The sequence below is a fragment of the Desmodus rotundus genome, chromosome 13 (genome assembly GCF_022682495.2).
Source record: "Desmodus rotundus isolate HL8 chromosome 13, HLdesRot8A.1, whole genome shotgun sequence".
NCBI lineage: Eukaryota > Metazoa > Chordata > Mammalia > Chiroptera > Phyllostomidae > Desmodus > Desmodus rotundus.
This window is the reverse complement of record NC_071399.1, coordinates 18956591-18983703: the sequence shown is the minus strand read 5'-3', so window position 1 is coordinate 18983703 and position 27113 is coordinate 18956591. Positions and strand designations below refer to the sequence as shown.

The 27113-nt window shown below is 42.0% G+C and overlaps 1 pseudogene; it reads left to right on the top strand.

The window, feature by feature from the left end:
- Window positions 1-4964: 4964 nt before the first annotated feature.
- Window positions 4965-5495, top strand: LOC139440514 (ferritin light chain pseudogene; annotated as a pseudogene).
- The last annotated feature ends 21618 nt before the right edge of the window (window positions 5496-27113 follow it).

The window sequence follows — 27113 nt, the reverse complement described above, 5'->3', positions numbered from 1 at the left end:
GGTAGAAACAAGGTGCCAGGCCAGATAAAACAAGATGGAGGGCCGGATTCAGCCCGTAGGCCTTGTGTTTGCCACCTATGGTTATGCTGTGTGACCTTGGACAGAACACAATCAGTGGCTGACCTTGGACATGCCAACAAGGCTCAGTTAAAACAGAAGGGTATACACAACTCACATGGTGGGTGTATCTTGAGTGCCCAGCTTGGGTCATAGGGGAGGCTGTGCCACTCTACAGGATCCCTGCTACATTAGGCCACTCTACCAAGCCTGGGAGACACAGCAGCTCCACCTAATACATAGAAACAAACACAGGGAGGCTGCCCAAATGAGGAGACAAAGAAGCATGGCCCAAATAAAAGAACAGAACAAAATTCCAGGAAAAGAGCTAAACAAAATGGAGGCAAGCAATCTACTAGATGCAGAATTCAAAACACTGGTTATAAAGATGCTTAAGGAACTTAGTGAGGACCTCAACAGCATAAAAAAAATCCAGTCAGAAAAGAGGGATACACTAATTGAAATAGAGAACAATTTACAGGGAATCAACAGTACAGTGAATGAAGCTGAGAATGAAATCTGATTATAAGGAAGCAAAAAACAATCAATTAGAACAACAAGAAGAAAGAAATCCACAAAAATGAAGATAGTGTAAGGAGCCCCTGGTACAATTTCAAGCTTACCAAAGTTCTCATCATGGGAGTGCCAGAAGCAGAGTAGAGAGAGCAAGAAATTGGAAACCTATTTGAAAAAATGACATTAAACTTCCCTAACTTGGTGAAGGAAATATACATACAAGTCCAGGAAATGCAGATAATCCCAAACAAGATAAACCCAAGGAGGCCCACACCAAGGCACATCATAATTAAAGTGCCAAGGATTAAAGACAAAGAGAGAATCTTAAAAGTAGCAAGATAAAAGCAGTTAGTTACCTGCAAGGGAACTCCCATAAGACTGTCAGCTGATTTCTCTAAAGAAACTTTGCAGGCTAGAAGAGATTAGCAAAAAATATTCAAAATGATGAAAAGCAAGGAGCTACAATCAAGATTACTCTACCCAGCAAAGCTTTCATTTAGAATCAAAGAGCAAATAAAGAGTTTTCCAGATAAGATAAAGCTTAAGGTGTTCATCACCACCAAGACGATATATGTGAAATGTTAAAGAGTCTTCTTTAAGAAGATCAAAAATATGAACAATAAAATGACAATAAATACATATCTATCAATAATTTGTTCTAGAAAACAAAATAAACACACAAGCAGAACCGAAACAGAATCATAGATATGGAGAACATTTTGATGGCTGCCAGATGGGAAGAGGTGTTGTGGGGATCGTCAAAAGAAATGAAGGAATTAAGAAGTACAAACAGGTGGTTACAGAATAGTCATGGGGATGTAAAGTACAGCATAGGGAATAGAGTAGCCCAAGAACATATATGCATGACCCATGGACATGGACAATAGGTGCGGATTTCCAGAGGGAGTAGGGGGGACTGGATAGAGGGGAGCAAAAGGGGAAAAACTGGGATAACTGTAATAACATGAATGATAATATAGAGTTTAAAAAAAGATTTGGCTCTGAGCTACAGGAAGGATGAAGTTGCTATCAACTGAGATAGGGAGGCTGCCACTGGAGCAGGTTTGGAAGGAGACCAGGAGATCAGAGGAAAGTAACAAGAGAAAAAATGGGCATAGCAAGGATGCTGAAAGCAGAAACCCACGTCTCCCTGAACTTTCCCCTCGATTATGCTGTGAACCTAAAACTCCTCCAAAAAATAAAGTTTATTAATTTGTTTACAATTGCATTTCCCACATTCCCCTGTAGCTTGGCCTGGGTATAAGATGGCTCACACCATTTACCAATGCCGTTGGCCTGTGGGCTGTGTTCAGCAGAAATCATTCCAAAGCATCTCCTAAGCCCTCAGATTCCCCAATGCAGTGAAACAAACAAATCTAAAGAAACAAGGAGTGCAGGTAGCATAAGGGTACTTAGTGCCCCTCCATACGAGTGCTCCCCCACCTCGTGCCCACTGCGGCCACGTCTGCCACCACTCCAAGTCCCCAGGACTCATATTCCACTAGATTGTGGATTACCTCATCAGTCTCCCTAGAGAGCAATGAGAGTTATCTTTTAAAAAATTTTGTTCCCACCCTCGCGCCCTCAAAACATGTTCGCGGATCTAATAAACCAGCTCACAATTAGGTGTCAGTGAGTAAAAGCAAACAAAAAAACCCCCTGAAACTAATCTCTCCCCTAAGAATATTTTAATTATAAAGTAGCCAACACGCCAAACCCAGGGACAAAACAGTGAAATATCAGCCATCAAGTTGAGGGAGTACAAGGGTCAGTGGCCTTGGACTCATATTCTTGGAGCCACATCTGCAGAAAGTGTTAGGGCTACAGATACAATTCGACGTGGCTTTCCTTGGCTGCTCTGGTCCCACCCGTTTCAAAAGGAAGAAACAAAGCGAACACACTTCTCGCTTGCCCACCTGGTATTCCTTTTTGGGGGAACCACCCCCTCCCTCCCTGTCTGCCCGTCCCTACAGGTGAGGACTTGTTCTGTGACTCGCCTCAAATAAATAGATAGATAGTTCCCAATGGCCTCATGCCCCTTGCTCCCGCATGGTGAGACCCCAGCAGACATGGTGGGTGGGTGTGCCTGTGTGTGTTGCCTGCACATTCACCTCCAGAGTTCTCAAACCTTCTGGTCGCTGAGGGGTCTGCTAAGCAACAGCAGTGCCAGTGAAGCGAGAAGGGAGCCCTCTTGCCCTGAGCCAGCAGGAGCCCCCCCAGGAGTCTCTCAGGCACCAGTCACTCACTCAGCGTGAAGCTGACAGATACCTCCAGCAACAATTACAGCTCCTTCACATTTTTCAGAGGCTGTAATGTCGAATCAATCAATCAGGTGTGCCACTCGCAGAAGCTCAGCTGTGGACTCAGGACGTGCAAGCGAAGCAATTGCCACGTAAGCGGCTTGCCTTGCAGTTTTCTTTGAGTCCAGTTCACTTGTGAAGCCATTATCTATCCATCCTTAGGAAAGTTTATCCTCCTTCTGGGGCTTTGCACGGCACTTGGTAAGTCAGTAACTCCAGACAGGCCACAGACACTCTGAAGTGCTCCAGGCATGAGGAGAACGTCCTGCCCCGGACCCACAGGGAGATGCACACACCCAGGGCACTGCAGCAGCCAGGTCCCCCAGCTCAGACCCCAGCAGGGAACCTGAGGGAACGCCATGTCAGAAGACAGGATCGATCACCAATATCCCGTCTTGTAAGCATGCTGGCCGTGGTAGATTAAAGGACTATGGTTTGGTTTGGTTTGGCTTCGTTTGATTTGGTTTGGTTTGGTTTAAAAAAAAAAATAGTCCAGTGTCCCCCTCTTTCACGGTTATCCACTGGGTGACTTTCCTCATTTTAGCCTAATCTTTTTTTAATGTCTTTATACAGGTAACTAATCTTTAATCTTAGGTTTTCTCCCCCCAAGGCTACTTTAATTTCGTATTCTCGCTGACCTGACTGTCCATTCCATCCACCCAAAACACACGCACTTGAAACAGAGGTCACAGTCCTTCTGGAAGAAAACAGAGACTACTAGATCTTGTAAAAACTCTCTGGCCCAATTCCATTGAGGCAACGGGGGTATATGATAAAAATTATTGATAAATACAAAGAGGGAGAAACGCACACCCAGACAGATGTCAAACATAAACACCTATGGAAACTTCAGGTTGCGTGCCCGCGTGGATTCCTCGCTCCGTGCCATGCCCGCCACCCCGCGCCTGAAAGCAGGTAAGTGGCGTGTGCGGGATTCTAACTTCTATGTTTAATTTGTTACCACACAAGGCATCAGAGGCATCACTTTGAACTGTAGACATCAATATGATTTAAACGGCTGCCAGTTAATTCGGTGAAGAAGAATCAATTGTGCCCTGAAAACAGAAGACAAGGAGGAGCGTCGTCCTGTCGGTTTCTCGGGAAATAATGAGCCCTATTAATAGTTGTTAACATGAATCAACGAGTCACTCCTCTGTCAGCAGCTGTCGGGCTGGGCCCAGTCAGTCAGTGAAGAGGAAGAAAGCTGATGATTCAGGAAAAGTCGGGGTACGGGAGGGGCTTTGGCCCCTCCCTGGACCTGGGCCAGCTGGAGCTTCTAAGGAAGGAAAGGGGAGGTCAGCATAACCAGGAGTCCCCAGAGAAGATGCTCAGTTAGACACATAAGTGTCAACCAGAAAGCTCCGATGTGTCCCCTTGGTCAAAAGAAGGGCCTTCAAGTGTAGGGCTCCTCCTTCCCTACAAATGTAGAGCTGCTAATGACATGTTAATGACAGTGAGACGGGATTGAGTGGGACTAATAGGTTTGGTGGGGGTACAGCATAAGTGACGATGGCGTAGCCCCGCCACCAGGTACGTGACTGGACAGGTGTGCTTGTCCTCTCCATTTCTACCCGTTTAAAATACATTTGCACAAAACATTTTACAACACGCATGTCAAAGGATAAACAGCCTTAATAATTAAGGAGCTTAGAAGCTCTTGCAAATCCAAAAGAATGTTTTTAAATCTTATTAATAATAACTAATGTTTACCAGCACATGGAAGGCATGATTGAAGAGCTTTCTTTAAGTTACCACCTCTAACTCGCCCAGAAACTTTAGGAGGTAAATAATGTTATACCAGTTTGACAGGTGGCAAAACTGAGGCTTAAATGATTTCAGTAACTTTTTCAAGATCACACAACTAATAGATAAGGAAATAGTGATTCAGGGCAGTGGCCTCAGTGGCCCCCGCGATCTGTCTTTGCTTCAACAGTGTTTGGGTGGAACAGACCCAGGGACGCCCCTTCTTCCAGCCTCCGACCACCCTCCAACCTCTTCTCCAGTCACCACCTTCAGAACCACCTGTCATCCTCTGCCCCCAAGACCAGCCAACATCAGTTTTTGGCCTTAACTCCTGGTTGCTGAGCAACCATGGGCTCCAAAATTTGTCAGAATTATTCCCCCACGATGGAAGCTACATCAACCGCCTGGTGAACATGCACCTGCAGCCTGCTACACCTGCCTGTCTCTGGTCTTCTACTTCAGCCGCAATGATGGGGCTCTGGAGGGTGTGAGCCACTTCTTCTGCAGGTTGGAGGAGAAGCGTGAGGGTGCTGAGTGTCTCTTGAAGGTGCAAAACCAGCACGGTGGCCACGTTCTCTTCCAGGACATGCTGAGGCCTTCCCGCTATGAGTGGGGTAAAACTCAGGATGCCTGGAAGCCACCGTGGTCATGGAGAAGAACCCGAACCAGGCCCTTGTGGATCTGCATGCCCTGGGTTCTACCTGCACAGACCCTCAGCTCTGTGACCTCCTGGAGAACCACTCTTTAGATAAGGAGCTGAAACCCATCAAGAAGTTGAGGACCACCTGACCAGCCTCTGCAGGCTGGCCAGCCCCCAGGCTGAGCTGGGCTGGGCTGGGCAAGCATGTCTTTGAAAGGTCCACCCTCAAGGGTAACTAGGAGCTGTTGGAGCCCTGAGGCCTGTGAGAAGCCCTCTGCTCTTCCTAGTGTTTAGCTTCTGCCGGGGCCTTTCTCTACAACCATTAAGCATCCTTTTAACCACCCTGGAGGCCTCTCCCATGCCTTGGAGCAAATGGAAACAATAAAGCTTTTGCAGTAAAAAGAAATAGCGATTCAGAACCATTGGAAGTCTACGCTTTTGCACCACATTGTATCAATTTCTCACAGGCAGCCCACAAAGGAAGAAATACAAGTAACCAGTAAACGTTCAAACAGTATTTAAGTGTGATAGTAACCAAAAAGTCAAAACCAAAAGAATAAGAACTTCTTTATTTTGGGTTTATCAGGTAGACAAAGATTAAGAAAATTTACTAACCCTAGTGTTCATGAGTATATAAAAGCACTGAGTTGCTTATGCAGTATTGTTGAGAATCTAAGTTATAAAACAATTCTGGAGGGCAGTTTTTCAAAATATACAAAAATGTAATTTATGCATACTCTTTGGAACTCTCCACTCCCAGGAATTACCTCTATGGGATATTTATTTAAATGAATAAGATAAAGAGGCATTAATTTCAGTATTGTTTTTAAGAGCTAAATATTATAAAGAATATGTGTCCGTTTATAAGAATTGCTTAAGTAACTTATGAAACATCCACGCAATAGAATATTATTCAACCACCTGAAATAATGATGTTGATCTATATTTACTGACACAAAGATGACTATGAAAAATTGTCCATTTGAAAAAGCAATTATAGAAACATATATAAAAATATAAAAATTGATCATATACACATGCAAAGCAAATTGTATGGAAGGATGTTTGTGAAAATGATAACAGTGCTGATTTTTAGGTTATGAAGTTTTGGGGAGATTTTACTTTCTTTTGTGTATTTTTATGTATTGTTTAACTCTCATTGAATAAGATCTATTGTTCTTACAACACATTTACTTCCAAAGAAAACAAAAACACATCTTCTACTTTCCAATTTAACTTTCTGGAGAATAGTGCTGGACCTGGGAACATTTGAAAAGAATATGACCTGAGGTACGATTTTGGCTTTTACTAGCTTTGGACTATATTAGCTTTCTCTTGCTGCCATAACAAATCATCACAGATTAGCAGTTTAAACACAAGTGTATTATTTTACAGTTCTGTAGGTCAGACCTACAGACTCCCTCAGTTAAAATCAAGGTGTTGTCGAGACTGTGTTCCTTTCCAGAAGTTTTAGGGGAGGATCCATTTCTTGCTCCTTCCAGAGTTCATTTCCTTGTGGTTGTAGGACCCAGATTTCCATTTCCTTGTTGGCTGTTCACAGCTTCCAGAAGCAGCCACACTTTGTAACTCATGGTTGCCTTTCTCCTTCTTCCAAACCAGCAATATAGAGTAGAGTGCTCACTTCTAACCAACGCTCGCTCCCCTCACCGACTTTTAAGGATCCTTGTGATTCGGTGGGGCCCACCCACATAATCCATTATCATTCTCCCTGTAAGCATGTCTGCAAATTCCCTGGTGCCATGTGAAATAGCACATTTATAACTGCCAGGGATTGAAATGTGGACAGCTCTGAAGAGCCCATTATTACTACAGCTTTGGAGAAGGACTTTGGCAAATTACTGACTAATCTTCAACTCTTAAAGAAGTGTGGCAGGAAGTGTTACAGAATTACTACTCTTATGTTTTCTTCTGTTATTGTGGCATTTTAACCTTCTCATTCTCAGAAGGTAACCCGGCCTTCCACAATGCAGGGGGATTTATGATGACTGAAGACAACTTTTCTTCGTGGTTTTTGTTGGCAAAAACCTAAGCTGGCAAGATTCCCAAGAGAATGTGGTACGTAAGAAGGGACGGTTGGATGCTTTCACAGGAAGGCAGGACCTTAAGCACCTTTGTACATACGATGCCTTTGAAACCCCGTGCGGACTTGAGCAATGAGCAAATGGGTTGGGATCAGCGTGGACAGGAAATCAAAGGGCTTCCTCCAAAGCTCTGTTTGAGGCAAGACCCTTCAGACCTTTGTGTTGTCCTAAGGGAGGGGATGGTAAAATAATCCCAATATGGCAGGTTGAGACAAAGGTACCTGAATTCAGATTGATGTAAGTTAGGGAAAATAATATGACATCTGTGGCACCCTTGTCTGTGACATAACAAACATATCCATCCACTACATGGGAATAGTAATAACTACCACGTGGGAGTTTGGACAGAATGAATATATGAAAAGCACTTGGCACATAGTGAATAGGCTCATAAAAATTGATATGACATATGATGATATGACAATGAAGGTTGGTCAAAAACATGCAAACATTATCTTCTAAAGGACTAAGAATTGATAAATAAATGCTACATGTACTTTGACACTTTGAGCCACACCCAGACATCTGGTAAAATACTCATCACACGGTGTTCAGTATATGATACTCTCAGAACATTGAAGAAGGGAGAGGAATCACTCCATGTGGAAATATTGGAGTCAGCTTCTTCACTTTCCTCTTTCTCCTCCTCTGTGTGCAATTGCCCACCACCTACATCCTGTCATTCCAACCCTAGAAGTACCCGTAGAGCCTCGCCCTGCGCCTCTCTTCCCCACTGCCAATGGCGTGACTCCATCTTCTCTCTCCCAGACGATGTGCGTGACCAGCCCTTGCCAATGGGTCTCCTTACCTCCTCCACCAGTCCCATCCCACCAGTCCTTCACTTCCCTGTTGAGAATTATTAAATGAGTTCCTTTTGGCTCACATTCTTGCCCAGTATCCCTTTCCTCCAAGATGCTTGTTCTCACCTCCCTCCATGACTTTGCACAGGCTGGGACTTCTTTCTAGGATCACACTCCTTTCCTTCTCTCCCTACTCATTCATCAAGAGACCAGTCAAACACTAACTCCTCTCTTGGACTCCCCCAGCCCCCCTCCGCGGTCAGTTCCAGCTTCCTTGGTCTGGTCATAGCATAGTAGACAATGCCCTTTCCACACTGCTTTGTTGCTCTCTATTTCCCCCCATAAGCGAAGAACTTCTCAAATGCAGACACTGTGTCTTGTTCAGTTGTGGGCCCTTAGAACCCACCCATTGTCTATCACATGAAAGGGGCTGTCAAGCATTTCATTTAAAAAAAAAAAAAAAAAGCAAGGAAGGCGCTGTTCAGTTGTGAGGCTCTTGGTAGACGTGATGAAAGGGAAAGGCCAAAGGATGTCCAGCAAGGTTCATTATTCCAGACGGACTCCTCAGGGGACAGAACCCGTTTTTATCTTTGTCTCTCTCTCAGAGACAAATGCCAAAACAGCAAAAGGGCACTTCTGAAAAATTAATGGCAGTGAGTAAATCAAAATGAGAAGGTAATGAGCAGTCGGAATTCAACTCGACAAGCATTTCTTGAGCACCTGTGCTCGGCCAGGGACTGGGGTTACACGGTCCCTCTCTGCAGACACCTCCCAGTCTGCTGCAGGCTCAGGCACTAAAGCTATACAAGATGGTACAAGAGGCGGCGTGGGCCATGGAGGCATGTTTCATAGATGTCTAAAAGGCAGCTAAGGTACCACCGCACACCCATTAGAATGGCTGCTGTGGAAAACAGCCATTGGTGAGGAGAGATTGAAACTCTTGTGCATTGTCGGTGAATATACAAGTATAAAACGGCATGAAATGACAATGGAACACAGCTTAGTGGCTCCTCAAAGACTTCATCAGAGACTTATCCCATGATCCAGCAATTCCACTTCTAGGACCTAGCAATTTCACATTCAAAACGTTGAAAGTAGGGACTCAAACAAATACTTGTACACCATAGCAGCATCGTTCCTAACAGCCAAAAGGTGGAAACAACTCCAGTCGCCATCAACAGATGAATGGGTAAAACAACACACACCCCAGACTGCTCTCCAGCCTGAAAAAGAAAGAAATTCTGATAGAGGAATGAACCTTGAAGACATTCTGCCAAGATGAGCCAGACACAAAGACGACAGATACAGGGTGGGGCAGACGTAGGCTTGCAGTTGTGAGTCCGCAAAACACACAGTTTGTTCTTGTGTGATTATTATTTATGAATTACTGCATTATTTTCCATACACGCAACTATAAACCTACTTTTGCCCTGCCCTGTATTGTCTGATTCCACTTACATGAGGTAACGGGGATAGACAAACACATAGAGACAGGAAGAACAAGGGAGGTTGCCAGGGGCTGACGGAATGGAGAAGAGGGAACGTAGTACCTAGCAGGTAGAGTATCTGTCTGGGATGATGAAAAAGTTCTGCAGACGGATGGCAGTGATGGTTGCACGGCAGTGTGAATGTGCTTAGCGCCAAAAATGGTGAAGATGGTCCATTTTATGTTGTGTGTATTTTGCCACGATAAAGAAAAGCAATAGAGGAGAATTTTCATTCTGTGAGAATGGGAGAGAGGAGGGCACTGATAGCAGAAGTTACCAGACGTCATGAAGTGAGAACTGGGCCCTGAGGCATGAATAGGAGTTCACTGGACAGTGAATCAGAAGTTGGACTTGAAGTCCTGAAGCGGCCACTTAATTTTATGCTGTTCTTTCTCCTCATCTATAAAAGCGAGAAAAGATGTATCATACACACGTGGTGAAGATCTCGTGAGATAACATGTCTGAATGGCTCTGCAAACTCCAGGAAGCGTCTCTAACATAAACTCACGGACAACAAATAATACACAGTGTAATTATGGCGGGCAAGGCCTGTCTGCTTCATCTGTCGGATATCATCTAACATCGAAAGTGACAGGCAGTCCTTTGGCCCTTCCTTGCAGGGTCAAGTTGAGAAAGATGCACGGGCAGAGGAGGAATGAAGGTTAAAGAGCAGAGTGTTGAAAGTACATTCTCATTTTAATATGTGAATATCGCCCAGCTATTAAGGTTGAGAGAAGGACGGTAGGGAGAAGAAATACGAGGGAGCATTAAGTATTCTGCTTCCCTCACCTAATATATTATAGATTGCAAGTCTGGTTTATGAGGGTAAACAGACGGATACAAGAAAAAGAACTAAAGTGGAAAGAGTTGCTGCGCAGAGAGGGGTGGGTGGGCTATGGGTCCCATTTTTCATTTTTTATTCCATTTTTATGTTGTTTCATTGTTTTTTCGGTAACAAATGAAAACAAGATAAAAAGGATTTTAGACCCATTTTTACAGCTGGCATATAATATTATGTTAGTTTCAGGTGTGCGACATAGTGATTCGACATTTATATATCTTACGATGTGATTACCAACCACACTGTCTGGTAACCATCTGTCCCTCTTTAAACATTTATCAGCTGGTTTCTTTACTACTTACCCACAATCCCTGCCTCCACCAGCTTCCAAGATGCTTGGAGGCCCTGTCTCTTTAAGCTCCAGGGACCTACAGGGTAGCATTTGCTTCCAGCAATGACAGAAGTTTGCACAGAACAACTGGAGGCTGCTCCGAGGCCCCTTCAGGGTAAAGAGCTGCCGCCTTCTAGACATTAGTTTCGCAGGGCTCCAGGGGACACTAAGGGCAGGGGAAGAGGCATCAAATTGTGTTTGCCCTTGAGCTCTGATTCAAAGACTGCAGCCTTCAAGGCCCCCGCCAATCCTATTTGAAAGAAAAGGTACCAGTTCTGGATGCTCGCACCCCTCGCTTTGATTTGCTCAGATGCCCGCTGAGCTGAATTAGTGCAAGGGCATTATTTTTCAGGGCAGGGATCCCCCTACAGCCTCTCCAAGCAGGAGCAGGCCATAAACCATTTCAGCGGCTAAGCTCATAACTAGATGAAGGCGAGAAACTAGGAAGAACAGGTTGATTTTATGCGCTCGCACTCTCTCTCCAGTCTATCAACCTGTAGAACCACCAAGTTTTTGCGCTCCTGACATACATCAGAAGCCTCGGCCTGTAACCAGGAGAAACAGACTCGGAGACACATCTCAATTTTGCTCTGCAGATAGAAGGCCACTCTCCCAGATGGAGAAAACTTAACCCCGTGGCTACCGAGCCTGCTCCTTCAGTCCGGACGTTTGATTCTTCCAGCCTCAGGGTCCCTCTTCCCTCAGGGGAAGCCCTGAGTGTGGTTGTGCGGGCTGTTTATTGACAAGGGGCCCAGGCTAGGCAGGAGAGTGGAGCTGACCCCCAGTGCCGTGCCCACTTACCCAGGCATCTCAGGCGCAGGGACAGCCACCTAGAGCAGGGATTTTCAACCTTGACACCTTTCATCTCACAACACATAAACTAATTACTAAAGTTCTGCAGTGCACCAGAAAATATATTTTTTTGCCGATGTGATGGAAAAAAATAGGTAAAATTTTGATTCATTCACACGAACTGGCTATTGTTGTGTTGGCTGTTGTCATTTTTTTTTAATTTAACAAGCTAAGGGAAAAGAGGTCAGTGCCCCTGACTGAACAGCCAGGTATGGCATGTTTTAAAAATTCTTGCGGTGCAGGGGTTGAAAATCCTTGGCCTGGAGGAAGGAGCATCTTTCTCACAAACACACGGCCTGCTCCCAAGTCACACTGCTAGGGGCTGTGCCCGCCCCTCAGGTGCCTTTGCTAACTCACACAAAGCACTGTAGGCGGTGGTGGAGGTCCTACCCGAGAAAGCCATCCTGCATGAGTCTGTGTCCTGTATTTAAACACCTCAGAAATCTGCCTAAAAACTGTACCTCGCCTGTCCAGCATTTTATTGTATTTTATTGTATTTTACTCTATTACGGAAGTCCTTTCAATGCTGACAGACTACCCTGGACTTCATGTAACTCTCAGACCAGATTTCCCTTTTAGGACCCACAGTCGATGGTTCTTTGTTTTGCATGATATCCAGTAGTTTTCCCTTAAAATTTCCACTGTGTTTGACCCCTGAGCTGATGCCAGCTCCAGCTGCTTTCTCTTGGACGTTCCCTTCCAGATCCTACTTCACTGGCCACCCTCTGAGTCTCGCCCTCCTTGCCTCGCACCTTCCTCTAGCCTTACTGACCCTTTGAGAATAAGGCCATCGTGGGTCCTAACCGGGCTGTCTGTCGGAATTCACAATTTTAGAACTATGTTACAGAGCCCTGAAACTACGTGATAATTCAGGAATGTGTCTAAAATGATTAATTCCGTAGAATTAAAAATCCAGTTTCTGGAAGGGGTCATAGATGTCATATGATGCAATTTTATGATTTACAAAATAAATGAAGCAAATGAGGCTAGAAATGTTACATGGCTTACACAGAAATCACACAAGTGTTTGCTGCAAAAATAGGAATAGAAAAATTAGACCTAGAACCTGCCTTCATCCAAGTACCGAGGAGAGACCAACCTTCTATATAGAGATATTGTCTCTGATATTCTCAAGAAAGGCAAGGCTCCAACACACTGAAACGAGGATATTGTGCTTTCATGCATAACTGTTAGTGCAGAGCCCTCGGGGGACCTTGATGCTGAACTAGTAAGAAAAGAGGCATTAAATGTAAGGCTGTCCCCCGGCAGGCTTCCAGTCCCTCCTCTGTCATTTCCTAGCTTTGTGACCTTGGGCAAGTGCTTCAGATCTATATCTATGTAATGGGTACAATGACGGTCCGACCGCAGAGTGTTGAGGTGAGAATTAAATGAGACAATTTACGAAAGAAATGTTGAACCCAGCACTGACTTTTAACTTAAAAGGGCTCCTTTTGCCTTCCACTAATAGCCCCCCTGTACGTGTCTATTGCACATGCACGCCCTGCCCAGGTGGGCCGTGCTAATGTGAGAGTCTGGGGTTTTGTCCGATCCTCGTGAGTGCTGGCATCCTGCAGATCGCGCGGAAACGCTCCAGGAGGAAAACGTGCGCTGGGCGCAGCCAATAAATATAAAAATGGCTACGTTGAGTCCATTTAAAAACCACATGGTAATTCCCTAGTAATTCTAGGTTAATTGCATATTAATTACCATCTTGTTATAGCATCAATGAGCCATACATCTGATATGGGAACCTGCAGCAGAGATTGAATGCTAAAATGATTTTTTTTCAGCTGCTGCAGGAAATGATCACTGATCACTTCATATCACCAGAGCTTTTCAGAAAAACCTGGTACTGCTTCTTTAAAGAACTCAGAAAATACCTAAAGTATCCTCCAACGGAAGTTTCTTCTAGCGTAGGTGTGTAAGGAGTAGCCGGTAGCATCTACCACCAGTGACCGACTGTTCCTCCAAATCCACTGGATCAAAGTGACAAGATGACAGGCCCCAGCCTGCTGACCTCTCCTGGAGTGGCGGTTTGATTGGCTGCAAGTATCTTGGGATGTTCTTTGCTGCCACCCCCTTCCTGGGCTTTTAGAAGTTGACTTTTCTACATTTCCTGCATTGAAATATGATCTCCAAAAATAAGTCATACGAGCCCAGCTGAATTTCTGGGTAGAGAAATTATGTATAACAAGACGATTGGCAAGGTTATATCACTCCATGAAAGCTGTAATTTCCCTGCAATTGATTTCCTAAAGATAACTCACTGTTTGCGTGCAGTGAAAGCTAATTTAACAAGAAGGATGAGTCTCTTCAGAACACCTTGATTGGCAATTGTGATAAATTCCTATAATTACTATTGACTCAGAGGAGGATTTTCATTTGTTGAGATGTTGCTGAAATGACAGCCCAGTGATGGTTTAAAAAGAGAAAATGGAAATGCTACATGCTGCTCCCATCTCCACAAAAGAAACTTGGGGGGTCAATACAGTTACAGACATTTCAGAAAGTCCCCGATGAATCTCAGAGAGACCCGCACATTCTATTTGGCATTTCTGTGTTGAGTGAAAACTCTCACAGGAACCATAGTTTTTAGACCCGGAAAGGCTGGCTTGTTCTCCTAACAACAGAGCAAAGTGGGGTCTGGATTAGTAGTTCCGTAGTGGAGGCAACAAAATCTTAGTATGGTGCTAAAAACTGAATAATATTAAAGAGTCAACATTAAGCAATTGATTAATTGCTTAATTAATTCAATTAGTATAAATTCAATTAGTATAAATCAATTAGTATAAATTCAAATGATATAATATTATACAGTCATTGATGAAATTTTATGGAGGGCTAAAAACATAAGAAAATGACTACAATATGTTTTTAACTATAAAAAGCAGGATGCTGCTAGAGCAGGATGACAGCTGGGGGTGGGGTAGGGGTGAGGGGATCGAGCAAAAAGGAGAAAGGACTCATGGGCATGGACAACAGTGTGGTGATTGCTGGGAAAGGGGAGTGTAAGGGGACTAAATGGTAATGGAAAAAATACAATAAAGATTCATTCAAAATATAAAAAATAATAAGTAAATTTTTTAAAGAAAAATGTTTATAGAGATGCAAAATTATATGCAGCTTGAGCTCACCTATGTAAATATATGTACATGTAATATATAGGTATATATATACATATATATTTACATAAAAAGAACAGGAAGAAAATGTGTACCAGAATGTTAACTGGTAGGTGCTAGATTTCTAGGTGGTAGGATGAAAAAACAATAAAGAAAAGGTAAAAAGAAAAGCTTTTACTTTTTTTTTTATCCTCACACAAGGACATTTCTTTCATTGTTTTTAGAGAAAGAGGAAGGGAGAGAGAAAAACATCGATGTGAGAAAAAAACATAAATTGATTGCCTCCCATACACTTCCAACCAGAGACCAACTGTGGCTGAACCCGGAATCTAGATATGGGCCCTGACCAAGAATTGAACCCGAAAACCTTTGGTTACGGGGCAACGTTCCAACCAACTGAGCCACACTGGCCAGGGTGGAAATCCTACTTCTTAAAAAGTCTACACTATAATAAAGGTTTATCCTTAATATTCACTTGGGCGGGCTTACTTAAGAGAGTCTAACTACAGATAAGTCTACGTCCTTAGTAGAAACCGCCCTTTGCTGTTTGGGAACTTTATCTATGAAAATCTCAGCTACCATTGTTAGCACCACCAAAAAGCTTGTCCATAAATTTGCAGTTTGTGCTTCTACATGACACAAACAAAAGCTAAGTAAGAACTTTCCTTCCATGGTTTTACAAGATGAGAGAGTCTACTCTGACATAAAACATAGACTTTCTATAATTTGCCATATAAGAGTAAGGCATTGTTAGTATTAATCATAATTTTATAGTTATAAGCATTAATACTTCAAAGGACTCTCTTGCTGTTAACTCATTCAATCCATTCAATAATTCTACAAGACACAAAGGATTATTATCTTAATGAAAGATGAAAAAACTATGGCTCAGAGATGTAGAGTAATTTGCATAAGGTCACAGAGCGAAGTAATTATTTAAATCTAAGTCTTCAGTTTCAAAGTCTGGGACTCTTCCTACTGTACCATATTTATGGTAAAATTTTACAAACTAGAGGTGCTTAACAAGTTAGCATCTCGTGCCTATGTTGACACTTTCCTTCTCCATTTAAAAACTGTTAACCAAATGTCCATACCATACAAAGCAATCTACAGATTCAATGCAATGCTTATCAAAATCCCAATGGCATTTTTATTCTTCAGAAAGAGTATCATCCTACAATTCACAAGAAATCTCAAGGAACTTCAAACAGCCAAAACAATCTTGAAAAAAAGAACAAAGTTGGAGGCTTCACACTTCCTGATTTTAAAATATGCTAAAAAAAATCGTAAGTAATTAAGATTACTTGTGGTACTGGCACAAAGATAGACAAACAGACTTACAGAATAGAGCAGAGAGCTCAGAAATAAACCCTTGCATGTATGGCCAAACGATTTTCAACAAAGGTGCCAAGACTGCACAATGGGGAAAGGGCAGTCTCTTCAACAAGTGATGCTCAGAAACTGGATATTTACATGCAAATGAGTGAAGGTGGATCCTTACCCTACGCCATACACAAAAATTAACTCAAAAAGTGGATTAAAGACCTAAATGTAAGGCCTAAAAATATAAATCCATTAAAAAAAACAAGGAGGAAGCTTCAGGACATTGTTCGTGGCAACGATTTCTTAAATCTGACACCAAAAACACACACCACTAAAGGTGAAAGAGACAAATGAAACTACACTTGTCTTAAACTTGGCTTAAACTTGAAACTTCTGCACATCTAAGAAAACAATCAGTAGTAAAAAGGCAACCTATGGAATGGAAGAAAATATTTGCAAATCATATAGCTAATGGAGTTTAATATCCAAAAATATATAAGAAACTTCCACAACTTGACAACAACAAAAAAATTTTAATGGACAAAGGACTTAGTAGACAATTCTTCAAAGATACGTAAATGGCCAATGAGCATAGAAACAGATGTCCAACCTCACTAATCATGAGAGACATACAATTCAAAACCACAGTGAGATCACCGCATACCCATTAGGAAGGCCACTATCAAAAGAACAAAAACCAGCAAATGTTGACACGGATGTGGAAAAAACAGAACTTTTGTGCACTGTTGGTGGGAATGTAAGATGGCGCAGCCATTGTGGAAAATAGTATGAATGTTCCTCAAGAAATTAAAAATAGAACTATCATATTATCTGGCAATTCCACTTCTGGGATATATTTAAAAGAACCCAAAACAAGATCTTGAAGAAATATCTACACACCCATGTTCATCTCAGTATTATTCACAATTGCCAAAACATGGAAGCAACCCAAATGTCAATGAACAGATGAATGAATAAAGAAAATGTGACGTATACACACAGTGGAATATTACGCAGCCTTTAAGATGATGGAAATCTTGTCACATGCTGTACTATCAATGAACTTCAGGGACATTTTTCTCAGCCAAATAGGCCAGTCACAACGGAACAAATACTGTGTGATTCCATTCATTTGAACTATCTAAAGTAGTCAAAATCACAGAAAGAGAAGGCAGGAAGGTGGTTGCCAAAGGCTTGTGCAGTGGGAGAAGCAGAATTACAGTTTTGGGGTATAGAATTTAAGCATTGCAAGGTGAAATGTTCTAGATATTTGTTGCACTACAATGTAAATATATTTAACAGTACTAAAAGTACACTTAAAATGATTAAAATGGTAAATTTAATGTCATGTGTTTTTTATCACTATTTTAAAAAGTGTGCTTATCAGTAACTCCTTATCAAGGGCTTTCAGCATTTCAAAAGCATGTGTATATTTAGAATTCATTGTTAGGAACATTAAAAAATATAAGCAAATATGCTACTTTGCTTACTCATCTAACAAATATGATTTTAATGTGCTAAAAGCCTCAAATGAAACTTAATTAACTACAAACTCAATTCATTACATAATGACAAATTATGATTTTTTTGTTTTTCTTGGACAAGTTTCTTTTTAAGTGTATTAACTGTGATTTAAAACAACATAACAAAATTTACCACCTTATCCTTTTTTGAGCGTACAGTTTAGTAATGTTAAATATATTCACATTGATGTACAACAGATCTCTAAAAATATTTTACCTTGAAAAACTAAAATTCCATGAAACAGCTCCTCATTTCTGCCTTGCCCCAGCCCCTGGATGTCGCTACTTTACTTTCTATTTCTATGAATTTAACTAGTCTAGGAAATTTATATACATGGAGTCAAAACATTTGTATAAATGACAAAAAAATGTTTATTAAAATATGTGAAATGTTTCTTTGCCTCAACTTTTGAGGAAGTCACGTATTTAGCATTCTCAGAGATACCAAACCAAAAGCCCATTCAGATGTCAGAAAGTAACCAAGCTTACTGTATCGTGAAAATTCTCTGGAGGTGAGTTAATCTCTCTGTGTCTCAACTTCCTCATTTATAAAAAGGGAGTAATAATAATACATTCTTCAGTGCATTGTGATGAGAATGACGTGTGTAAATACATGAAAAGCATTTGAAACAGTGGCTGGCACCTGGTAAGCACTCAGTTAAGTATCAATGTCATTATTTTTACATGTACTCATGTGGCTCCTGGTGGTCCAGTGAGGAGGATTTACAGGTATTCGATCAGCGTTGTGAATACACCACAATAGAGACACAACGGCCACATAATCTAAGAATTTATATGCTCTGCATAAACCTCAGGGCATGGTGGAGACTTGCCAATTATTATTGTTTAATAAGGCATTATTCGATAGATAAACAATCAAGAAAATAAAATATATAAAAGAATAACTTCTACAGCCCAACACAATAAATATTTCCAGACTGTAATCTCACCAACATGTGGCCACTAATATTATCTTGTAAATATTATTAAAAGCAGTAGTTCTATTGTGACTATGTACATGATTTCACAAATCATTACCTATGATTTTGAAATAGGCACCCAGGAACTTACAACGCTGCGACCGTATGTGCCTGCTCTAGAGACATTTTGAAGATGTAACATGATTGTAATAGCAATAAGAGTGGTCTTTCTCTTCTTAATGAAATTCTAAAGAGCTACAGTCTCCTGTAATGCAAACAAGCATTTCTGCCTTGGCAGATTCATCACGCAAACTCAGCCAACCGCAGCTGAGCAGGGATTGTGACCAGCAAGGCTGCCACCTGCTGTCTGAAAGTGAAATCGCTCTTCCCGGAGGGAAAGAATGTTTTTAAACAATCGATGGCATGACAAATGGGTGCTGCTAGGTTTGGGTAAATAGCTCCGTTATGCCAGTGACTCGACACATTATTGAAGTAGGTTGTTCTTCTACTTATCTAACCTCACCTGGTTGTTGGCCCTAACTTACCCCTTTACTCACTTACTTGCCCCATCATACAACAAATTGGCCTTCTATTCCCTTTCATTTCATTTACTGAAGATGAATTACTTAATGTTGAAACACTGTCCATAGTGTCAGCATTTATAAGGATGAGTCCCACGGCTTCGGGTCTCAAGATGGCCTGTGTGCAGGGGAGGGAGTTAACCAGTGCACAGCAAGTCTCCTTTCCTGCTGAGAATATAAATATACACGCACCACACATCCCCTCTCACAGCTCGCATGTGTACACACCCAGGCAAACTGATTGGAAGATTTTTTTTTAAGCAGCCACACAACAAAACATTTAGTTAAATATAAGCATGTCCAGACTCTCTCTTGCACCCAAGGTGAACACATACTGGCCTGAGTGCAACTAACCAAAACAGGTGAAGCCAGACTTCAGGAAACGTATGGCATAAGCAAAGCTGACCTCTGTCATCCTCTTAACCTTCTGAAGATGTGTTTTTCCCTTTTCTCTTGCATTCCACAGCCGCAACGTTTTGATGAGCCTTAGATGTCTCAGATACCCTTGTGAGACACTCAAGGAAGCGTATTACAAAACCTGGGGCCTCCCAGATTCCAAAACCTTCCTGATTCCTCTTTGCCACCACCCACCACCGCCCCATCAAAACTTAACCATTCCAGCTTTCTGCTCCTGAGTAATGTGGTTAATTATTTCTGGTAAATCACATAAACTGAGTGCCAAGCTACTGTGACTAATTATTTAATATATTAACTACCCTCAAATGTTTGCATGTGGACATAGGCTTCGGTCAACCCATAACCTAATTAAAATCATGAATAACTGGCAGAATTTTAGGCACCATGAATATTGACAGGGCCAGCAGGAGGAATATTAAATGGGTCAGAGGAGGGAAAACTTTTTGCAACAGCAGCCAGCTGTTCTACCTACATCTCTAGGGGTTCCTAAGTATGCACACACACGCACCCCTCTTCCTGCTGTGTACCCATGTGTAGTTATACACCTACACTTCTACACATGCAACTATCTCCCCCGCCCACGGAGCGAAAACACCATCTACCTGTAAACACAAACATCCCAAGTGTCTCTGGACCCCATTCACCCAAGAAAAATGAAGAACTTCCGAGTCCAGAGTTCACACGCTCTTTTCACCTTACGCCCACACAGTGACTCAGAGAGTGAAATGGGAAGGCTTTAGGGGAAACATAAATCATTCTTATCATAAAACTTCAGGTGAGTGTCTTCATCATTTTGAGTTAATGTCCCATAACTTTTTTCTCTGAGGTTCCATGCTGAAAGCAGGAGGTTGTCCCAATATGTCAACATGCCCCTTTTAAACAACTTACCCCGCCCAGCTGAAACAACCCCTATGAGAAAGGAAATCCACACTTTAATAGGAAAACTATGGAGAAGGACTCCTGGTCAAATGATTTTTCCTTTCAGCTATGGAGAAGTCAATTAAACAGTATCTCTTATCAACCGCATATTACAGTGTCTTATTTCAGAATTTGCCTTCTTAAATTGAGAGACTGATATTATTGGCATATTAGTGCTTAATATTTTCCTCTGGTAAGTAACCATTTGCTTAACATCTTGGGATAGATAAGGATAAGATTCCTGTAAGATCGGTAATGCAGTTATAATAAAGTCGTGCACTCTGAGACTTAATCATGGAGTATCTGGAAGAAAGCATCACTCTGCAGACAGATATGCTTCAGACAACAGCAGCAAGAACAAGAAAAGTGTGAAATCCAAAGGGTGGAGTGAGACACGAACCTGTTAACATCATTTACTTGCTGTTCACATTCTCTTTGGTTTTGTCACTGACTTCAACGAGAGTAGAGAATCTGTACCAATAGTGTATGACAGTTATTATACATCAGCATTTCATGTAGAGAGCACAAAGAAGGAACAAAATCCTTGACTTCAAAACACTTAGACTGGGTGATAACCTATTTCTCCACTCCCCATCAGGCTAAAATGTAAAATTCAGAAGCCTGCCTCACGGTCATGGTAAACAGTTGGCTCTCGGCACCCACCAGAGAAATCACAACCCACTGATAACATCTCTCCTTCAGGGGTGCCCCACATTTTTAAATTCACTCCTGACTACAAAGTATAAGTGAAGCCAAAAGCTGTAAAACATAATTAGCAGCATAATGAGAGCCCTCAAAAAGAACTGGAAGACTGTTGAATGGGAGACTTGAGAAGACAGAGCATTCGAGTAGACATTCCATCGTGTTAGAGTTGAGGAAAAGCCCAGTGAACATTGACATACAACATACAAAATTTAAGTTAAATGTAGATTAGTCTGTATCTTGTCAGCATAAGGTTGAATTTCTGTCTAAGAGTGTTTACTAAGAATGGCAAAGAACTTTCCTGTAATATGGAAAGCTTTGTTTTAACAGTCCCAAGGGCTGCTGACTTACAATTCTGATCCCATGAATATTTGTTAAAGGAAACCACATTTGTTAAAATGTTTGCTGTGATAAACTGTTAGATCACTAAGGCTGTAAACTATTTTTTCACCGAAGGCTTGCTTTAAACCACCTACTACGTGACAATTTACTCAATTTCTCTGATCTCACTGTTTTTCTACTTCATTAATATAATAAAAGTTGGCATGACTTGTTTCTCAAAAAAAAATTGTCTTCTTTTTCAAGCTTTTCACCCAGCAGTCCTTTTTAAACAAATGTTTTGTATTCTAAAAGTTTTATCTCTAAAATAGAGCTCAAGTTATTTCTATTTATTTTAATTTTTATTATTTTTTTCATCGTGTTCTAAATTAGTGCTTTGGTAATACTCTCTTTAGTCCCCAAACTAATGAAAAAAAAATACCACTCAACCCTAAAAGACTGGGTGAATCAAGAAGAACTTGTTGAACACTGAGAACACAGGGTCTGGACATTTGTGATGCTAAAAATTAATAATTTTTAAAGTTTACACTCCATGTGTCAAGAGTTGATTCAATCATACTCTTCAGGTCACGGTGCACTATCATAATTATCTGTACAAAGGCCCATTTCTTAGGTTATATTTACTTTTATTCCCATTCCCCATACAGCAAACATTCTAACGTACTTGATATATACCCTACTATCAGAATGCAACCTAGTAAAATGTGTGGGTATTTATAGAGACCGTCCTGTGCTTCAGGTCTCAATGTGCTCCTTCCTTTCTTCACTCAGTACCTGATTTTAAATTCTATCCATGTTGCTATATATATATATCCTTCATAGATACCAGATATTTAAAACTAAGGAAAACTTAAAGTGAGTGTTTAGCCTTCTGCCCATCTGGCTGAAAAATCCCAGGGTGAAGCCAGATGTAGTTAATGTCATCAGAAATTAGTTTCTCTCCACCTCTTAGCTTTATAGCTTGCTCCATCAGCAGGTTTCAGGTGGTAATTTCTGGTACCTGCAGAATAATATCTACCTAAGTTGATGTTCGGTTGGTTGGGGGGAGTGTTTCTTTTCTATAGTTCCTGCATAAATCCTGGGGTTAACTAGGATTGGACTAACTTGAGATCATTGAACCAATCAGTGTGGCCAGGGAGTAAAGTTTGCCAATTGGCCAGACCTGGGTCATATGTTTCACAGACCAATCACTGGGTCAGGGAATGTTGGGACCATGCCTGACTGCCAAGCTTGGTTATATATTCCACTTCCGTTATGGGGTGGAACCAACCCAAACCATGTGGCCTGAGAAGAAACAAGGTTTGTATTCCTGAGAATAGAAAAGGAAATTTAAGATATTATTGTCATTTTCAAAGGCTTGGAGGGGGGAATAAAGGCACCCAAACCAAACCAAACAATTATCCACAAAAATTGGGCAGTGAGTAGGATGATGAAATTTCTCTAAATTGAATAATGCCATTCAAAGCCACAGTTAGAGAGCCACCACGAGGTCTCTGGGGTTAATGCTGTGCTCTAAAATCCCAATAATTATCATAATCAGCATTTTAGTAATTATCATAATGATATAGAATAGATTATGTTATGATACATTGTATCATAATGAGTTGTCATAGTCTTGACAGTCCAGTTTTACCTTAAACTTTGTCATACACTAATTTTTGATCCTTCACAAAAGCTGACAATCATATACTTCTCTCCTTTAAAATATTCATTTTTGGGCTCAGAGTTCAAAGAAAAATATCTGAATCACTTCTAACACCATAGTGAATGCCGTACTGGGGATATATAAAACCTAACTATGAAAGTAAAATTGTATGTCAGGAGAAAATATGTGGCAGAATATTTTGGGGTGAGAAAAACATCCAAATAAAACTTTTTTATTACACCAAAAAGAGGATTCCTTTTCAATAGAGTGCATCATGGGCAAAATGTTCAGGTAGAGAAAAGACTGGAAAAGGCATTTGCAATGTCTAAAACGGACAAGAGAGAATTCTCTAGAATCCACAAAGAACTACAACTCAACAAGAACATATCATAAACACTGATAAATACATGGGCATAGGAAAAGGCAGTTCACGAAAGAAGAAACTCTGAAAGGCCAACAAGTATGTGAAGAGACATTAATAATCAGAGACACGCCATTTAGAAAGGTAATGTACCGCTTTGCCATCACTACACCAGCAGAAGTCTGAAGGCTGGGCTGTCACATGTTGGCTGTCACCATGAGGCCCTGCTGGTGAAGGTGGGGACAGGGGTAGTTATTTGAAAGAGTAGTCAGCAGGTACTTAGTTAAATATTCATGCTATGATGTAGCAAGTCTCTTTGGGGGAATAAACGCCCAGATAAAATTTCAAGTCCATACGGGGACAGGCAGGAGGACTTTTTTGCACTGTTGTTGGGGAGGTGGTGTATCCGTCCAGATCCTGTAAGGAGAGAGAAACCATACAATAATTTGAGTAGGCAAATGGAATGTGAAGGATTAGTTATGACAGGGCATTGGAGGAAGGTGGTATTGGTTAGGGACAAGGCAAGGGAACTCTGTAGTCTATAGGAAGAGCAGTTATAAGGAGTGGCCAGGTCCCTAGCACTGAGACAGATTGCCCAGGGGATGACGGTCTTGCCCTCCTCCAGAATTAAGATCCAGACCTTGTTGGAGGGGGCACAGCTGTGGCTCACTGGATGGCAGAGAAGTCGATCTGGGGCCACACCTGTGTGACCTGCTGGAAACCCACCCTCGAGAGTTTGCCAGGAATTCTCCCTCTCAGTGTGCTGGGAAGAGCTGCTCACGGGAGGTGCCTCACTGGACAGGAGGGAGGGCGCTAATGACCCCTGTGGGTGCTGCTGGGCACTGGGCACTGCAGGAGCAGACGTATGATGTGTAAAACTACCTGCTTGTAGCAGGGGTGGTCCTGGGGAAGCTGCCGGCCTCTGGGCACTGCTGACGGTGGTGCACTTCCTGCAGGAACCCGGCACCTGAGAAGCCTCCTGTGCTCAGAGGCTGATGAAAAATCACATCTGAGCCAGGAAAGAAACCGCTCCGCACAGAAATGTCTCTCCACCTTCCTCTACTGACAAAGCTTGACATTGTGTCAGCTGGAAAAGAAAACTTTTAAGAGGGTTCATATTCATTATTTGGAGCAGGCTATAAATTGATAACAGCCACAGACTGTGAGTGACAGGTAATCTCAGTATCACTGTGGAAGTGGGTACAAACTCCCACAGGAAGCCTGATGATGGGGTGAATATAATGCTAAGAGATGGGGAAGAACTGTATTCTTTGTCACCCAAAGATATGTTTTTTATTGGTTTTAGAAAGAGAAAGGGGGAGAGAGAAAGAGAGATCGATGTGAGAGAGACTTTGATCAATTGCCTCCTGTATACACCCCTACTGGCGACCAAACCCACAACGTAGGCATGTGCCCTGACTAGGAATCAAACCTGCAGCCTTTTGGTGTAGAGAATGGCATTGCAACCTATGGTGCCGCCCGGCCAGGGCGAGAAGAACTCATTTCTGATGGCATTACCCAAAGATGGCTTTACCCTGCAATTTTTCAGCTGGGTGAGCTAATAAAGCTTTCTGTTTAATTCAATTTGAGATGGCTTTTGAGTTACCTACAACCTAGCTTACCACTTACAAGTGAATTAGAGGCATGATTTAGCAATCTTCCCAGATGAGATATTTCCCATCGAGAAGGAGGGACTGAGCTCTCCCCCGCTGTGCATTCTGACCTGTCCCATAACCGTACCCCACCTTCACCTCACCAAACTCCAGTCTAGGGCAAAGTTGTCCCACACTTGGATTCGGGACCATCTAAGCCCATCATCACCTTGGAGAAAAGCTAAACATTCGTGTTAAAGTTTTTTGTCTTGGTTTTTAAACTTCTGTTCCTATTTTCTATCTCCCCTCCCTTTTTGAAAAATGAAGAGTGAAAGAGCCTCTGCCCAGAAGGACACTAAACAAAAGGAAACAGAAAAAAGCAAAAAGAGGGAAATCAAAGGGAGAGATTTCATGCGACCAGCGAAGGCTTCATTAGGCTCACAACAAAGACAAGTTCAATTTCTTTCTTACTGACATTAACGAGTTTGAGTCAGTCCAACATAAAAGCCAGGCAAATCTGCTCGCTCTAACTGGGGTCCCAGGATCTCTGCAGCTGCTTGCAAATTGCTTAACTCACAAAAGGTCATCCTTCTTGATTGGTTTTTATTCCTTTCTATGTCCAACCAATCAACCACTGGCCAAGCAGATGGCTCCAAGTCGTTCCTGATAGGCCAGGTCAGCAGCTGCAGCCTCACCCCGGAACTCATCCTCATTCCCCATCACAAAATATCCTTCCAGCAGCCACTCTCTCTAACTAGAAACCATAGCAGCCCAAATGATGTTTCTTGAATAAATAAATGTTACTGAATAAATTCTGTGCATAGCACTGTGGCAGAGACTGGGAGGGAAACAAAGAAATGCAGCTCAAGGAGTAAAGTGAAAACAGCTTACACAGTATGGAAAAAATAGTAATAACCAACAGTCGGTAGCAGAACTGAGATTCGACTTCCCATCTTTACAGCCAGAGTTCTATATTCCATTAACGTGATGTCTGTCAGGGGTGGGAAAGAGACAAGAAAATCAAGCAAAGAGATAGAAAGAAAGGTGGGGTGGGAGGAAGAATTAAGGATGAGATAATTGGTCCATTTTCTCCCAAACGGCAAACATTAAACCAGACCTCTCATGTTATATTGTATCTTACTCCTTACGACAATCTAAAAGGTAGCAATTGTTGACTCTGTTTTTACGGACAAGGATTCCAAAATTCAAAGAGGTTAAACAAACTTTCCAAGGGGGTAAGACTTATAAGTGGCAGAACTCGAATTAAAACACTTCCATCTAATTTCAAAATCCATACTCCGTCAGTACCGGGTAAGAGCATCTCTCCCCCCACCCCAGCTTTACAATGAAGAACTGACACTGTGCTCATTGTCCACTACATCTTTTTAGATTTTAGAAAAGTTGATGCAAGTATGATTTAATCACTGAGAAATAGATATTTACTTAGGATCTACTCTATTCCGGACATGCATTCAGTAATTCAACAAACATTTACTAAGGGCCCGGAGCCCTGTGAGGTCCTAAAGATGCAAAGACAATTAAAACATGGTTCATTCCCTCAGGGAGCTTGGAGGCTACTGCAGAAAACAGGAAGAGAAATAGACTGCTATAAAATAGTGTGCTTACTGCCCTTTAGTTTAGAAGTCCACACGGTAGGGGTGTCCAACTCATTTTCACTGGGGGCCACATCAGCCTTGCGGTTGCCTTCAAAGGGCCAAATATAATGTTAGGACTGTATAAATGTAACTACTCTTTAACTAGGGACAACTAGCTTGGTGCTGCTGCCAGGTAGAAACAAGGTGCCTGATCGGATAAAACAAGGTGGAGGGCCAGATTTGGCCTGTGGGCCTTGTGTTTGCCACCTGTGCCATATAGGCTTCCAAGGGTGCTCAGAGAGGGAAATTAGCCTAAACTGGGTGAAGCAGAAAATCAGGAAGTATTTCTTGGAAGAAATGATATATGAACTGAGTCTGGATGAGGGGGCGGGGGGGCATTGAGAAA